Genomic DNA, 13205 nt, shown 5'->3' with positions numbered 1-13205 from the left:
AACTTAGGTTTGCAGAAATGCAGGCACTGGAAAACATAGAGCAAAAGAATCAGATTTAAACTATAATATAATCAGGTCTGCTAGGTGCACATCAGTTATTCCTGCTGTTGGCCAGAATGCAATTGACTGCATAGCAAATGTGTTCCATAGAGGATTCTAAATTTGGAAAGTGTCTCCTTCCCTTTGTTGATGCAGATGTCTTAAGTTTTAAAGTCTAAGATCTATTGCTCAGAGATAGTTACAGGTTACAAAGTAGAATGAAAGGTCGTGTAACTACTATGCACAATCCATGGCCATGTGGAAAACTTGCTTATCTGTTTTAGAAAACAGAGTTATTAAAATACTGCTGGTATTGGGAAGTTTTTTCCATCTTTTTTTCATACACAAGAGAGAGGAAGACTTAACACCCCAGTCCCATCGCCTCTTTTCCCAGACTCCCTACAGCTTGATTCTAAAAACATTTCATCCTCTGGACCCTGAAGAATGAAAATGAACAAAGGAAGATCCATAGCTGCTTAGGTCTTGCAGAGGGCTCAGCCCTGCTCTCCTAACTCAGGCAATGCTCCCCTGAATTCTGTTCTCCACTCCTGCAACACTATATCCTCTTTTCCATGGATGGCTGTTTACCATGCAAACTATTGTATATCAGTTGCAACATAGATACGGTTATTTCCTTTACCCAAAAGCTTATTTACTAGACAGCTCTAACTCCGGAGTGGTCTTATTCAATTTTGCACAGGTCTCTGTCCATTGTACTGAAAATGTCTAGGCATGGTTTGATGCTGAATATGCTCCGACACCAATGACACACTCTTACCATAATTAACAAGGATTCAGAAATTTTCTGATAACGAAAAGGACATATAAGTGCTGTGCTACAGAAAGGACACAAGTGAAGCAAAAACATTTTCATGGTCACAGACTAGGAATCATAATGTAAGCAATTTTCTAAGGATCCCCAAACTCACAATCTTACAACTCCCCTGGATTAAGAACCATACAACAAAGAAGCAGACAACTTAGTAGATGTTTACATGGCAGAATTATTCAAACACAAGGCTTCCTCAAAAAGAAAAGGAGTACTTGTGGCACCTTAGAGACTATCAAATTTATTTGAGCATAAGCTTCCGTGAGCTACAGCTATAGCTCACGAAAGCTTATGCTCAAATAAATTAGTTAGTCTCTAAGGTGCCACAAGTACTCCTTTTCTTTTTGCGAATACAGACTAACACGGCTGCTACTCTGAAAGGCTTCCTCAGTAACACTGAAGGGCTAAAATCCGTATGCTGTTTATGTTACAACCTGATATATAGACTGTGTCAGCTCTTTTTACAGGCCCAAAATCCAGAGTTTGGTCAAGAAGACAGAAGCCTAGCAAATAGTGAACAATATTAGCTAAGAAACAGAACAAACAAAGGACAACCTTACTTTTTGCTAAGATAAGCTTGGTCAGCAAGAAGCCAGGTGGAAATTATAATTGGGGGCTTTATCTCAAAGTTGAGAACAGACCATGGGAATGAAAGGGGCCCTGTTTCTTCTGTAGAAGAGGTGCCTTCCTACATACCAGCCTTGAGTTTATGGAAGAGGTTCAAACATATCAGTATGAAATATGATATCCTCCCTCTCACAGATGTGCACCTCTCCTCCTAGCCATTGCCAGTACCTGCCTTACAAACACAAATGAATAATTAAAAGACAACCTTTATTGCTATATACTTTTCATTTGTCCTTTTGCTTTAACTCCTAGGTGTGTACCGTTGGACAATCAAGAGAGCTACTTCATTATCTATGGATCCCAAATCAGAATTCAACATATATATATATTTTATATTAACACACTTTATATATTGTTTAATGGAAAACACCTGTGTACTAATTGTCATGTGTTAACCTGAAACCATGGGCGGAGACATTATGTAGCCTTTTGACCATTGGCTACTGTGCTTATCTTGTCTTGCTGCTAGACCTATCCAGGGGTTTGGGACTGCCTACCCCATCATTTCCCTCCACCCATGGAAAATCCATATAATCCATTGTAATCAATTGTTTGGCAGTGTCTCTGAGCCTAATAAGCGAGGTGACGCTCTGTCAGCACTGTACATAATAAACCCACTTGATTGATTCTACACGGTGTCCATATTTGTTCCTTCAAACACCACATTGCCCGGCCTGTATAAGATCTGGTCAGACCTGCAGTTTCTGTGCACAATGGGGCATAGGGCCCTCTCCCTGTCTATTCCCTTAGATGACAAGCATCATAGCAAAGCCCATACATTAAAAAGCCTCTAAGTACAGGAATACGTTGATGGAGCCGAGGGTGAATCTTCATATTCCAAGAAAAAGACACTTTGTGCAGAGGGCCTCTGCTGTGGACCACTTTTGTGCCAGAAAGATGGATGAGTCCTCCTCCCCTTCCCCCATTTAGAGGAAAACGTGAGTTGTGCCTCTTTACCCAGGCCTGTCTCTATTAATGGAGGTTTCATCCAAACATGCACACAACCTGTTCCCTCTCCTTACTTCCATGAGATATTCTCCCAACTGCTATCCGGTTGACTGGCAAGCAATGTATGGGTCTCTTTAGTTATTGAACTAGGCAGCTAGATACTATGGTGATACGCATAATAAAAATACCTAAGAAAAAACAGTTATGTTTATAAAATTAAAATTCATGTGGAGCAAATGCTACAATGCACAGAAATACACATCCCAACCAAAGTCCTGTGTTAATAAACCACCAGAGGACCCAAAGGAAACTGAAACTGTGAGAATGAGGAAAAATTTTCCAGGCCTAAAAGCAAAAAAAATAACAAAACACCACACCCCTAGCTTCCTCCAATTTAAAATCAGGTTGGAATTAACCTTAATTAATAACCTGCCTCTTAGGCCCTGATATTTTTGTTGTTTAGGGCTGACTGCTTTTATTTTATGCTGTCACTGTTAAAAGAGAAAAATCAACTTTCCTGAACTGAGTCTACAGCATCTGTGCCCAAACGCCTCCACTCAAGCTGTGTGTTTGTGCGCGCACAGTAAGAAACAAAGTGGAGGTAACAGATAAGGATTCTGATTAACATGTTAAAAAATAAAATTAAACGACACTAGCCAAAGGATTTGCCATGCAATTCAAATTAAGGGTGAGAGCTTTGCCAGCACTTAAGCTTTAGAGGGTGCAGAATTTAGCTATGAGCTTATGAATTAATTTTTGATTATATAATTGCATTTACTTTTAACTTCTTGCTGTGCATATTTGAGGAGTTTTGGGGGTGTGCCTATACTTCTGGGAGGACAAGGTGGGTGAGGTAATATCTTTTATTGGATCACCTTCTGTTGATGAGAGAAGCTTTCGAACGTATAGAGTTCTTCTTCAGGTTCCTCAGCGTCAAGCTGCCTGCAGTGACTCAAGAGCGTGAGTGCCAACCTCAGGGCAGACTGCTAGGAATCAGGGCACAAACCCCAAATTGGGAGTGAGGTCTATACTTAGATTTCACTAACCAATCATCAAGCGTAAATTCCTCTGGCCTAACCATGGAGTCACAGACAGTCCCCTTTGGTACTCCAATCTATCTTGCCACATTGGTAAGCATACCTTTGGGATAGGTGGTCCCTTATACTAGGAATCACAGAAGCATTCAGGTTACTCCCAATCCCAAAGGACTAGTCACTTACCCCGGTCAACTGCACCTTAGATCTCACACCAAAGACAGCACTTGTAACCAATCCTATAATACACTACATAAAGATTTATTAACTAGCTCAAGAAAATAAGAGTTATTTCCAAGGTTGAAGCAGGTGAACATATACTCCCATGAATGAATTACAATCTTAAGTTCCAAAAAGTAATAGCAAAAAGAAAAGGAGTACTTGTGGCACCTTAGAGACTAACCAATTTATTTGAGCATGAGCTTTCGTGAGCTACAGCTCACTTCATCGGATGCAATGCAATGCATCCGATGAAGTGAGCTGTAGCTCACGAAAGCTCATGCTCAAATAAATTGGTTAGTCTCTAAGGTGCCACAAGTACTCCTTTTCTTTTTGTGAATACAGACTAACACGGCTGTTACTCTGAAAAAAGTAATAGAAGCTTTTCTAGTAAGCAAGCTGTATATGTCCTATAGGGCTAACCCAGGCTAAGCAGCTGGGGACCTGAAGAAGCACTCTGTGTAAGTCTGAAAGCTTGTCTCTGTCACCAAGAGAAGTTGATTCATACAGATATTACTTTGCCCACCTTGTCTTGCTAATATTCTGGGACTACCATAGTTACAACAATGCCATATACTTATATGGTCAGACTGCTGCAGGTTCTTCTATGGATATGTAGAAGGGAGGGTCATAAGGAGTTTTCTCTCCCATTGCACTGTCCCTTTACGCTCATCAGCACAAAAGACTGCTCCACACCATGGCTCTCTACCTCTCTTTCTAGAAGGGGAAAAGAGGAAGTGGGCTCTGACCAGGCATCCCTCAAGACTACGAGCAAAGGCAAAGAAAGGGATGCCACAGGTACATCCACCCTGCACATCAGGACCCTTCAGTAGGCTATGGCCCTCATGTGGGGGTAGGCATTCTTGTGGGGGGGGCCGAATACCCTCAAATCCCATTGATTTGAGAGAACTCACCCTTTCAGAGCCTGTCCTAAAAACAACTGTTCTTGGGAAGAGTTAGGGCATGTGCACGCGTTGTCCTGCACCCTTTCTGTACGGTTATTAAATCTGCAAACTGCTTAACTGGCAGAAGAAGAACTGTAACTTGGTACAAGAACGTAAATGTGCCCAGCTCAGAAACTGTCCAGCTAAACTGGCAAAAAGCGTTAAGAGACCGGTGACAAGTAGTTAGACACCTGGCAAGACTTCCGCGTGAAAAAAGACTGGGGCTGTTCACTTTAGAGGGGGGATTTGACAGAGGTCTAGAAAAGACTGAAAGGTCTTGAGCAACCGGCTATGCTCCTATTTGCCCTTTTTATTGTAAGACAATAACAAGGGGAGGTTACATGAAATGCAAGGTGACAAACTGAAAAGGAAATACTAGTTTGCATACTGTGCATAGCCTGTGGAACATACTGCCATGGGATATTTTTGAGGCCAAGAGCTACTAAACTGTTAGATGTTTATATGGATAATGAAACATAAATATTTACATTAGATTACATGAGACAGATAATATAAATAGAGAAGGGATTCAAACCCTCATGTTCCAGGGCCTAAGACAAGTGCTGATAGTGATTAGGAAGAAACTTCCTCTGTGGGCAGGGTATTCCCTAATAATGTACCATGAGATTACAATGCCTTCCTCTGGAACACCTTCAATTGCCCAGTTAGAGTCAGGCTATTGGATCAAAGGAAGGGCTGGCCTGATGAAATACAGCAATTTGTGTAGTCTGATGAGCAGATTTTAAACACTATTTTCTTGTAGGCTAAACTAGTATGTGAGGTTAAACAGGGTCCAAAATGTGGGCTAATATAAAACCCTGTGCAAGACTGTTGAATGGATTGTAAATCAGCATAGAATTTGCCCCCAAACAGTATACTGGTGTGATGCAATAATTGGACTGAGATCACCTCCGCTGGTGCAAGGAGGTGCAACTTGTATCTCCCTGTCCCAGCCAGGGCTGCTGCATCCCAAGGGGACTTTGCTCCCCAGAGAGGGCAGACAGTGTTCCTCCACAAGAAGGCTGCTTTAGTCTCTGCCAGGAGCACGCTTATAATCCTGCCAGGGGATCCTGCACTGGGGATGTGGTAAGCAGCTGCTTCTCCCCGCCATGCAGACTCTCCACTGTTAGGAGCACTCTGCCAGTTTTTGTTCGCTTCCACAACTGCAGACTAGTGTAAATCTGGCCCACTGAATAAAGCATTTGAAACACATACTTTATTATCATAATGGTTTGTGTGGATCCCATATCAGCCATCCTCAGCTCACCTACAGTAACTAAGCTCATGTAATGAGGTGGGTATATTGATCAAGCTTATACCTGGTTTTTTACAGTGTCTCCTTAGAGTTGATGTCTATCATTACTATCCTTGTTGGAAATAACCTTGAAGTGGCCGGGGATGTCATTTAAACAAAGGAGACGTTACTGTTCTGATACGCAGGAGGTCTAGCTTTACATTTAAACAACTTGACACAAGGAAATGACTGTAAACCTGATGGACCCTGTGGGCCATAAAGTTTGTGCTTTCAGACCATATAGTCAGAGACAATGCAGTTCAAGAATTCCCAGGTGAGTTTTTGCAAGTTATAAAAGAAACTTGCATATACATGTAAATAAAAATGGTGTGGAAACAAGAGAACAATGCCAACAAATAACCCAGAAAGGCTTTCACAACACAACTTCTTTTATTGCAAAATGGACATCAAATGTTCTCTTTTGGTCACAGCTCACCGTCTGTCCAATAGTTTACCAGACTGCAAACTAAAACATGAGATGCCTTCGAGCTGTGGCAATTATATGGTCATGATTTGTTATGCAGAGGTCAACTGAAGAGGCCTTTATTCAACCACAGTAGCAATAAATTTCATAGCTAAATAAGCAGAGATAAATGTTAATAGATTTTTCTGCTTATGTAGGCAGTTGGTACAGAATAACAAAGCTGAGGCTGTTCTTATTATAGCTGCATAACCATGTAGCTTGAGGCCAAAATATGTCTGAAGAATGGCATTGTCAAAAACTGAAACATTTTCTGTTTTGTCACCTACTTCTAACTGGGTTGTCCCTCTTTCCTTACCTGTCTCTGGGCAGGCTAAGGGCCCAATCCTGCAGAATCACGAGTGGTGAGTGTTGCTTACTCACATAAAGTATGATACACACTGAAGTCAATGGAAAGCCTCCATAAAGCAGTGGACTCATTCAGGGGTACCCCCAGAAATGTTTAACATGATACGCATCATCAATCCCTGTGGAGCCATCTCCTCCCCATAGCCAGGTGAGGCCAGGCAGGCCCCAGGGAGATGGGGAGTGCTGGTACTGGAGCCAGCCCCACAGCAGCGGTAAGAAGAAATAGTACTGGCCACCTCATTGTTCACTCAGAATTGGCACCGTAGCCCCTCCATCATGGTCCTGTTACCCCTGTGCACCAGGTTGCAATGCCATGCACTCACTTTTGACTCCATGCCCTCCCCACCCGCCGACCCTGCTTCATGACAGAGGACCAGCAGGGTCAAATCTGACTGAACAGTGGGGTGGTCAGCACTGCTCCTTCTCACCACTGCCAGTGGTGCATTCCACATATAACGTGCATATGGCTGTGGGTGCCACTGAACTCACCACTGGAGTGCTTTCTCTTGGCCAGAAATAGCACCAGAGCTGCCTCTCCACCAGGTACTCCCTGAGATTGCTTGGGTATCGGGGGGGGGGGGAGGTTTGAATGGGTTTGTGTTTTGCTTTTTTCAAAACCAAGGGGGAAATGCACTGATCTAATGGTAAGAGTGAGCACCAAAGTCTTCTGTGATGCCTACTAGAGTCTTTAAATAAATGGAAAATCATAAGAGTTTATTTTCTAGGAAAGAAACACCATAACCATTATGCTGGAAATAGGGAAAAAATGGCTGTGCTGTTGAATTATTCTAATAGGCAAATGGGGAAACAAATGCTGGGTATAGATTTGGGATCTGGCTACATGGCTGTTTCATTTGCAAAGACTGAAGCTGAATGCAGGTTGCGCTGACCAAGTGGCACTTTATTAAACCCCGCTCACTGTTCTGTCCATGTTGCTGAGTTGTCTCCAGCCCAACTCCTCTCCCTCCCCGCTTTCCTGGTGTCCCATCAGCAACAGTCGTTCTGGGCTCTCTGACTCCCGTCCCACTGATTGTGATAAAATGGCTATTCCAGAATCTAGTACTTAGGGTCCTAGCCTGATGTTGAGGGGAAATTTTAGCCACTATTCCCCATAGCGTGATCCCTAAGGACAAGAAAAGAGGGCCTGCTGCTACAGGATGAGCACTAAGCGTGCCCTTATTCCCCCAGCCACCTTTGCATGAGAGAGGGCTGTGAAACCTCCTCACCATATTTTCAGGCAGTTAGTGCTTCTCGCAGTGCTACCCCTACAGGTTCCTAAAGCTCACCATGTCTGCACCAGGATCCCCAGTGCCCCTGCTCCCATGGTGCTGCCCAGGTCAGGGGACTCGGGGAAGTGGCGGGGCATCATCTCCCAGACTGCAGCACCAGAAGTCTGGCAGGGGTTCCCCCAACTGGCGAGGCTGCAGGCACCCCTGCCTGTTACTCCTGGTGCAGGTGGTGGGTCCCTGGCTGCGGGATCATTGTCCATTCTGCTGTCTCAGATATGTCCAGGAGGGGAGGTGGCAGCTGCTGGGTCTTCCCTATGGTCAGTGCCTCTGGCACCCCCTTCTTCCCCTCAAGCCCGGGACTGGGGTAGGGGGGAGGGGAAAGGAGAAGCCCTTTACCAATGCACAGGCCAAAGGGTGTTGGCAGGAATAAAATGAACTCTCTCGACCCTATCTGCTGCTCCTGGGCGAGTGGACTAGACAGGTGTCCACAGAGTTCCAAGGGAGAAGTGAGTTCTGGCACTTCTTTTTTTAGGACTCAAGCACTGCATAGAAAGGAGCCTTATATTAGTATAGTCCATTCCTCTTCCTTTATGGGAATAAGCTGTGCTGGTATAAGCACATCTACATCAGTAAAACTGTGTCCACACTGGGGGAACTGGACAGCATTTATACCAGAATAGTTAAAATGGTGCAAACTTTGTGTGTGGGCAAGGCCTTGAAACATTTTTTGTTCATAAAGTACCTTTTAAGCTTTATTTCAGCTCAGGTTCCTATTTCTGCATAAGGTTTCAATTTATTCACAATCTGCTTTTGTTAAACTGGTGATGAAACCAGAAAAGCAATGCATATTCTACTGCTGTGTAAGCTGTATTACACTGTTTTGTGATCAGCTTCCCCCCCTCCCGCCAAAAGCCTCTCTGTGCCTGTCTTTCAATTTTAGCCATGTGAATGGCTGTCAGTGACATGAATAGTTCAAGTGTTAAACATTAAAGTGTTTAAAGTTAAAGTGTTTAAACATTAGGTAACAAAAACACAACTGAGCTGTCCATACGTGCCAGGCCTTTCTTCCACACCAATCTTCATTAGTGTTATTCTTTCACTGAGAAGCGCACACGTCACCTTGCAGAGTCAGAAAGTAATTATCTCTTGTCAATTTGACTCAGTCAGCTTCATAAACAAACAGCTGGTGGTGCTTACCAGTCATAATTACTAAAATCTGCAAGACTGGCTGAAGCATAGTGGCCCAGCGAGTGGCTATAAAGAGGACAGGCTGTGAGACAGAACCACGGAATATTTCTCTAGAAAAACAAGTTCTCTTTTTCATTGGTTTTCTTTAATGTAGTTTCACCAAGGTTGAATGTATCCATTCTTATTTATGGATGACTCCTGTTTAGATGTACAAAAAATATGTAAAGAATATTAGAGTAACATGACTGTAGCTTTTTTTTTTTAAATAGATATCGCTTACATTGTGCTCTCCCAAACAGGTTTTCTGGCCAACTCTAGCTCCTTTGCTCCATTCAGGCAGTGCATGGGAGCTAGAACCTGGCCCATGCTGGGAGTCTTTCAGCTGGTATAAAGCCTGGGTTACCAGCTGCTGCACCAACTGTCCCATTCTCTCTCACTCACACAGGATAGGGTGGCAGCAGACCCTATCAAGCTGACATAAATTACAACAGCCCGTAGGCTGTTCTGACTCATGCCAGGGCCAGCTAACTGGTCCAGAGAATCAGGGAGCTGAAAGTCGCTCACTGACACACCACTGCTCAGTCTAAGTGGATCTCCAAGCATGAATATATCTGGCTGTCCACGCTCAAAGCATTGTACAAACGTAAAGTAATTTTCATCCAAGTTTTTCTGAGTGTCCCAAAATTGAATCTTTCACCAAAGACCCACCTAAAAATACCTTTGCATGAAAATGCATAGTCCTGCCTTGAGTGCAGGGGTCTAGACTAGAAGCCCTCTTGAGGTCCCTTCCAGTCCTACAATTCTGTGATTCTATGTTGTGAATGACATTGGCCCTGATCCAATACCCATCAATGCCAATGAAAAGGCATTAGATCAGTTCATAGTGGCTAAAATAGCTTAGTCAAAATCAAAGCTATCCTGTGGAGACAAAATAAAAATTGTTGCCCAGTCATCCCTCTCTCAAGCACTTGGATTTCATTTAACTTCTCTGTTTAATAATAAAAAAGTAAATCATAGCAAATAATTGAATTACTCGAGAGATGCTGTTATCATCTGCTCATTAAAGTTATTCTTTTGGAAATAAAATACAATTTTCTTAATTTAAGACTTAATTGGAACAAAAAGTGATGGATAGACTATTACTGAACAATAGTGGAACTGAAAACTTCCTGTAGAAGAGCGGGGGATGATGAAAAGTAAGGAGGATTAATATTTATTGGCATGAATGAAAAAAAATCTTGCCTCAGTGCTCCTTAAAACAAATCAGTGGAAGGAATCATGGGCAATTCAAAAAAGTGAGGGATTATAAAAGGCCCACTTTCTATTTTTCAGCGGGTGTATGTAATAATAAAATGAGACCCTCTTACCATACAATATTTCCACAGAAGTTGCTTGTGTCCAAACATTTTATATAGGCAACAATGCAGTACAGTGTAGGCAAGTCCATGATTGTGTTGAAAATTCAGTCCCAGGTTGGAGGGGAGAACGCTTCCCCCCCTCCCCCACTTTTCTGATTGTGACCACAGTGTGTAATGTTAACCCAAGAACTTGTTGGTGATGGTCAAATCTTGAAAGGTTCAGAATTTCCATTTAACTGAGATAAGCATCTAATTGTAACAGCTCAGGTGGTCAGATTAATTTGCTAATTTTATCTTTCTGTTAAAATGCCATGTAGGTTTGGCTCATTATTTGACACATCAGATAACTAAATTTTATCTCAGTTCTCTGAGAAGAATCTGAATCTCTCAGTTCAAACAAACTTCTTTACCCCAACCACAGGTTGGCCTCCGATTCCAATTTTACGGTTTTGATTTTGAACACATTTGCAAAGGTTTCACACCAGTATTTCTCCATTGACTTCAATGAAACTAAATTTGATTTACACTGGAATAAGTGAGATCAGAACTGGGCTCTAAATTTCCAATTTATGAACCTTTTTTATGATTTTTCACTGAAGAACTCTAAGCACAAACTACTTAATCAGAGAAGTATTTAATTTTATTTATTTAAAGATACTAGAACATGTGCCTAATTTAAGCATGTCAATAGGCCCATTGGCTTCAATTTAGCCATATGCTTTGGTGAATCAGGACCAAAACCAAGAATTATGTACTTTATATAACCAGAGACTAGATATCTTCCACTCCTATTGATGATATAACCAAACCTGTAAAACATTTCTTATGTAACTTGTGACCAATTGAGATATGGCTGTATCAAATTGTGAACTCCGCTTTGTATTGCAGCCTCAACCTTAGATTGTAACCTTCACTTCTACCTTCATTTCACAGTGTAACCTCTCTTTTGCATTAGAACACCTATTTTGTAGTAGAGCCCTGGCACCTAATTGAATGACTATGGCTGAGAAGCCGTCACAGAGCAATCTAGGGGCATCAGCATTGGTTGTATCTCAACTACAGGCCCATCCTCATGGGACAATGGACTTTCAAGCACAATGGAGTGGGGGAAGGGGCTAAAATTTCCCAATCTAGGCCATTGGTAAAACAGGGTCAGAGACTGTATTTAAGTGGGGCTTCTCTGAGTAAGGGGGTCATCCACAGCTGCAAACCAGAAGACTGGGCTGGAAGGAAAGAGAAGGCAGAAGGGGCTCTGCCTGGCCTGAAATGCTGATCAGACCTCAGGCTCACAAAAGGGGTGAAATCAGACTAAAGGGCATCACAAGACTGTTTGTTCTTCTGTAAAGACTAATAACTCTGCAGTACTTTCTTAAGAGTAAAAGTGACTGTGGTTAAAAAATTCCTTTGCTAAGCCTGTATTCCTTGTTCACCTGACACATTGACCTTGAAGGGGTTAACTGAGAGGCTCAGAGCGCCCACAGCAAGATGGAACTCTAAGAGTATGACTATACAGCCTGCAGCAGTGAGCTTCCCAGCCCAGATTACTGACTCAGGTTTATGGTGCTCACACTACAGTGCTAAAGGTAGCTGTGTAAACGTTGTGACTCAAGCTCTGAAACCCATGCCCCTCCTTAGGCCCAAGCCACAAGTTCAAAGTGCTATCTACACTGCTATTTTTAGCACAGTAGTGTGAGATGTGCAAGCCCGAGTGTGTTGACCCAGACTGGGAGGCCCGCTACTGCAGGCTGTGTAGTCATGAACTAAGGGAACATGAATAACCAACTGGGTGATTCAGGAGGGCTGAGGCACTGGTTTTGGGGTCTAAAATAGCCAGACTGCAGAATGCTATGCCCCAAAGACAGGTGACAGACTCTTGCTTGGGAGCATGCCTTAACAGTCCAGAACTAGGAACAGTTTCCTGGCTCTTCTCAGATCTGGTTGGCTTATGAGCACATGGAACCAGCAGTTGGGTCCACTCACAACAGACTGGTGTCCTTCCAGAGGGCACTTGGTCAGCCTGTGATATATATAATCTCACTGACAGCAATTGGGCTACTAACATGAGTAGAGACTAATCCTGTGAGGAAAAATTGCAGAACCAAACACTTCAGTAGGAATTAAAGGTACTCAGAACTACTGCAGCAGTTGTGCAACACCTTGCAGAATTGGGCTGTAAGTGTGCAATAGAGTCTCTAGAGCCAGACTTTTATAATACTTTAACTCATTTCCCCAAAATTTCTACCTTTGCAAGTAACTGTACTTAAGTTCCCTGGATTTCCTTAAAAGTATGGTTAATTATTTTTTCCCTCTCCCTTTTAAATCAATCTTAGTCTCTATATAGGATCTGGCCATTTTGATAATGATGGGCCAACTGCAGCCACTGGGAGCTGCGGGCGACCGTGCCTGCAGACAGTCAATGTGAAGAAAGTGTCTTGCGGCCCGCCAGCGGATTACCCTGACGGGGCTGCAGGTTGCCCACCACTACTTTGACGCCTTAAAAAAAAGTTTCTTTTTTCCTAAGCAATAGATAATGTGTCTTCCTCCCTGTTAAGGGAGTCCTGGATATTTGCTATGATATGCAGTAAATCAGGCACTGAGAGGAGCCTATACCCATTTAGTAGCTACTTATAACAACTGGGGTTATTTTTGTGCAGTGAGATGAGCAGT

Source organism: Chelonia mydas, chromosome 9 (assembly GCF_015237465.2).
Source record: "Chelonia mydas isolate rCheMyd1 chromosome 9, rCheMyd1.pri.v2, whole genome shotgun sequence".
Classification (NCBI taxonomy): Eukaryota; Metazoa; Chordata; order Testudines; family Cheloniidae; genus Chelonia; species Chelonia mydas.
Note: the sequence above shows the minus strand (reverse complement) of the source record.